The sequence below is a fragment of the Coenobita brevimanus genome, chromosome 34 (assembly GCF_032717465.1).
Source record: "Coenobita brevimanus isolate Jiangsu-jjx chromosome 34, ASM3271746v2, whole genome shotgun sequence".
In the NCBI taxonomy this organism is placed as follows: domain Eukaryota; kingdom Metazoa; phylum Arthropoda; class Malacostraca; order Decapoda; family Coenobitidae; genus Coenobita; species Coenobita brevimanus.
In genome coordinates, this window is record NC_136987.1 from 12626716 (window position 1) to 12631971 (window position 5256).

Genomic DNA, 5256 nt, shown 5'->3' on the forward strand with positions numbered 1-5256 from the left:
CATGCATGGTTATAATCCTCCTTACCCCTTGGGATACCACCAATAAATGATAGCCTTTGTTAGTTACTTTGTCTATATTAACCCGCTGCGTGCCGGCTATTTTTAGCCCTGTGGGTCACCCCATTTTTTACCTTTTTTGGGGGGCTAAAATGATAGATTTTGATGTGGAAACAATGAATTTCGCCATTAAAATGCTCACTGAGGCTCCAAAATCAGTTTTATTGAGTTCTGCATACTCGTGTACAGCTATAGCCGCTCTCTAACGCTCACCACATACTTAAGAGAAAGCCGTTTTCTATGTAAGGTATACTCAGGTATTTATCATGGGAAGGTATAGCAATGTTCAGTACATTTTTCTGATTACTTATTATTTCAGCATCTATCACAATTTGCGTGTCTTTCTCACTGTGAATGCATTATCTTACACTTACTTGAAGATAGGTACAACCTGACTTCATTACGTACAGTCCTGACACTTAAAAGAAGGTATTTACAACTTGACTTCACTGTATAGACCTTACGCTTACAAGAAAATATTTACAACTTACACTTACATGAAAATATTTACAGAATGCCTTCACTATGTACTGCACTGCGTGAGGCACACAGGCAGAGTGAGGCAGAGCGAGCGTGAGGGGGGGAGTGAGTGAGTGTATGGCCTTGACAGCCTGGGGGATGGTAGAGGAGCAGTTACCTTACATGCCTACCAATTTTTATCCACGAATTTGGAAAAATGGTATCACAGTGTTTTTTTATTTTAAACCATTTTAAAATGGCACAGGCATTGGCCACAGAATTATGTCAGACCGTTTTAAAACGGCATTGGCACGTGGTGGGTTAAACCAATGACTGATATAAAATAACTCTTATGGTATGAAAAAGGTGGTCATTATTAGACTTTACATACCTTTTAACAAATAATAAAGGAACACATTGTATGTCTAGTTTATGATACTTGCAGCTACCTGTTGGAATTTTTGTGTATATTACACGAATGACTGACATATAACAGCTCTTACAGTATGAAAAAGTTGGTCATTATTAGACATTACATATCCTGAAGTTAAATAGTTTAGGCTAAGATTATATCAGATTAGGTGCATTGGGTTAGGTAAGGTTAGGTTAGGATTAGCTGGGTTAAGCTGGCTTGGAGTAAGTAACTTTAGATGGGTTAATTTAGTGACTGGTTAAGATAAGCTAGGCCAGGCTGGGCTAGATGGGTTAAGTTATTAGGTGAGGTTAGGTTAGGTTGCTTAGGATATAAAGGCTAATTTGGGATAGGCTATGTGGGTTAGATTAGGTGCTTGAGTTAGCAGTATATCCTAGGCCTAGCCTACTGACTGGTCGACCAGCCACAACACGGAGGCACTTTGCCGATAATCTTTACCTCCCCCCCCCCCAATTTGGAATATTTAGTATCAGCACCGGTGTCAAAACTGAATGTAGATTATCGGAGGTTGCTAAAGTCTTAAAAGACATCAGTATCGAATCACTTGACCATAAATAATCAAAGAATTTTCATTCATTCATTCATTGCCAGACGCCATGTATCCCAAACAGGGTGGCCAAGGGCTTAGAGTTAATTGTTTTCCAGGGAGGGGCACTAATCCTCCACCAACCCCACTTGACACGTAGGGAGAACGTTATGCCAACAGCATCTGGTGTTCCCAGGCGGTCACCCATCCAAGTACTAACCAGACCCAACGTTGCTTAACTTCGCTGATCGGACGGGAAGCGGTGTACTCAACGTGGTATAGCCGTTGGCTAAATGCTTGGAAAAGAACCCAACGTGACAGTTTTTAACCCATTTCTAAGAAACAATTTCCTTATTTAACCTAGTGGTTTTACCTATGGAATGTTACAGAGCCCCGTCGATCTCTCTGCATAAACCCAAAAGCAGAACAAACAGGCATGTTGAGTGGTTACACAAAAAATAATGAAGAGTTCCACTCTCAGCTGACGTTTGTTTTGAGTCAAGGGGGCGGGGGCCTACAGGGCGCTGGCTTCAAGTCTCGTGACCTCATGCCGACTCCTCCCTTATTAATTCCTCCATGGTTTGTCCCATCTTACTGTGTTGGTGGACTTTACCAGCTACCTGTCACATATGGAGTAGCCACAGGGGTGGCCAATGAGATTTCAGGGGTGGCCGTGACCATCCCAGGCCACCCCCTAAAATCGCCACTGTTGTTAATCTCCTACTAAGACTATTTTTGGTGTTCCTTCTCGTACTTCTTCGCTTTCCTTTCTGCTTGTTGTTGTTTCTACAGTTATGCTTTTGCTCTTTTGGTGTTCTCATAATGATTTTATTCCTTTATTTTCTGTTTAATGCATGTTACATATACTTTATTTCTTTTTGTCAATTTCCACAAGGATATGTGTGTTATATTTGTCCTCTCTGCTTTGCTTCACTTTGGTGTTCCATTTTCCTTATGCACTCTCTCTCTCTCTCTCTGTCTCTCTCTCTCTCTCCCTCTCTCTCTCTCTTTTTGTGTATGTCTCTCTATCTGCCCATCTATCCACTTATCTGTTTGTCGTTTATCTATACATCTGTCTCTGTCAATGCCTAGGCTATCTGCATATATCTTTATCAATTGTTATCTGCCTTTATTCACTCCCGGCAGTATCATTTCCTGTCTCTGTGCTTTTTCAGTTTGTTCTTGCTGCTCTGCTAGTGTCTTCCTCTTCCTTGTTATTAATCCTTCTAATGCGTCTCACTGTTGCTGCATACTCTTTGCTTTCATATGTGTATTACTTCTATTATATATATATATATATATATATATATATATATATATATATATATATATATATATATATATATATATATTCTTCTTTTAATTCTCGTACTATCTTCCTTTCTTGTTTTCATTCTTGAAGGCTTTCCCTGGTTACATTCGCGCACGAAAGCGCTATGAGGTTATGCATTTGGTCCGGTTTGCCTGATCTTTTGTCTGTTAGCATGATCATGGAAAGACTGGATGCAACTGCAATAAATCTAACTTATTGAATGAAGACCATCATAGGAACACGTAATTAGTTTGGGGGCGGAAAAGGTCTTGACCAGATTTTGATCAAACTTGGTGGTAGGGTTTTGGGACAGGAGATGGTAAAGGAATTTAGTTTTGAGGTGGTCGGTAAGTGGTAATGGTCACAGGGCAAGGTCAAATGTTCTTCCCATTAACGCAGTTAGTTTTGCTGTGAACTGGAAGGAATTTGGTGAAAAGGTCTAATGATAGCCGATGTGCCACGGATGAAATTTTCCTCTTTTCAGAACATCTGGTAAGGTCAGCTTAAACACTTTATGTACGATATGAACCAAACTATATTGAGTTAATGGTCAGATAAGGCTGAAATAAATTCGATTCTGGGAGCAACAGGTCGCAGGGTTAAGGTCAGAGTCAACGTTTTGGCATTAAGACCCTAATACAGGATTCATTGTACACCTGAGCACACTCCTCACCATTTCAAAGCACGGTGACGAATCACGCTATATACTGCAGATCAGAAAAGGGGAGGGTGTTTTAGTTCATCACATCTGGCCAATCACTTGACATTTTGTTTTCCTTCATTATCATCTCCAAATCATTTGATGCGATAGTATGGACTGGCATTTAGACCGATTGTACTCACATAGCGCGGGTGTTGAACTCTCAAAGAAGTAAAACGTAAATACAGCAAAAAACCTAATGGTCTGCTTGATATGAAAGACTATAGTTATGAAACCTAATTATATGAGGCGAAGATAAGAATAGCAGAACAAGAAGGCTCTCCCTTGCCCACTAAACCCTCCAGTCGAAGCCGGCAAAAAAAAAAAAAAAAAAAAAAAAGTGAGAAGGGTCAGCACGCGGCATAGAAAAATTGCCATGAAAATTTCATAGGAAAGACTGTATATATGAATAAATAAACAAATATATATATATATATATATATATATATATATATATATATATATATATATATACTGTGGCACGCATTTTGAAACACTTCAACTGGCCAGGTATCTTCAGGGATGTTTCCTGGTATTGTGGGTCTTGTCACACCTGTAAAGTTGTGGGGGAGTGTGGTCAGACCGAGGAGGTTGCACCTCTAGTTCCCATTCCTCCTTTTGAGGCGCCTTTCACCCGTGTGTTGGTGGATGTTGTGGGCCCTCTTCCTAAGACTTCTTCAGGATTTTCTTATGTGTTGACCCTGATTGATATGGCTACTCGTTATCCTGAAGCCATTCCACTTAGAAATATCTCAGCAAAGAACGTGGTTAAGGAAATGCTAGGGTTCTTCACAAAGTTTGGTCTGCCCAAGGAGGTACAGTCAGACCGGGGAAGTAATTTCATGTCGAATGTTTTCGAGCAGTCTCTGAAAGAGTTGGGCATCACCCAGATCACGTCTTCAGCTTACCATCCCCAGACCCAAGGAGCGTTGGAGAGATATCATCAAACACTCAAATCGATGATCAAGAAATACTGTTTGGAACATCAGAAAGACTGGGATAAAGGTCTTCCATTCGTTGTATTTGCTGCAAGAGAATCTCCAAATGAATCACTGGGCTTCTCACCTTTCGAACTACTGTTTGGCCATGAAGTAAGAGGACCCCTTAAGTTACTCAAGGAATGCTGGCTGTCGGAGGAAGATGACGTCAACCTGCTGGAGAATGTGATGAAGTTCAAAGAACGGCTGTCCACTGCTTTACAGCTGGCGTTAGAGAATTTAGGAGCTGCTCAGGAGAAGATGAAGACTTGGTATGAGAAGAAGTCCAGGTTACGCCACTTTCAGCCAGGAGATCAGGTTTTGCTTCTGCTACCAGTTCATGGGCAACCTCTTCAAGCCAAGTTTAGTGGTCCTTATTTCGTGGAGAAGAAACTCAGTGATGTCAACTATGTCATCGCCACACCAGATCGTAGAAAGAGCAAGCAACTATGTCACATCAACATGCTAAAGTTATATCACAGGCGGGACGAAAATAATCCAGTCTGCACTGTAGCTGTTCCACCCGAGTCTGCAAGTGAAGCTCTCCCATGCAGTATGAGCCTGAGTGATAGTTTGGGGAAGAATCCTGATATCATGAATGATCTCCAGACTAAGCTTTCTCATCTACCTCCCGAGGAAAGGCAGGAGTTGTCGGCATTACTGCAGGAGTACCCGCAAGTGTTCCGTGCCACTCCAGGAAGAACCAGTGTTGATGCATGATGTCGATGTTGGAAACGCAAAGCCAATTAAATTGCCTCCTTACCTTGTGAGCCCAGTGAAAGTTCCTCTCAT

The 5256-nt window shown here is 41.3% G+C and overlaps 1 non-coding gene across 1 annotated transcript; it reads right to left on the minus strand.

The window, feature by feature from the left end:
* Positions 1 to 1646: 1646 nt before the first annotated feature.
* On the minus strand, positions 1647 to 1765 carry LOC145396132 (5S ribosomal RNA). The gene has a single exon (XR_013896735.1). It is a non-coding gene; the product is annotated as a 5S ribosomal RNA (ribosomal RNA).
* Between the last annotated feature and the right edge of the window lie 3491 nt (positions 1766 to 5256).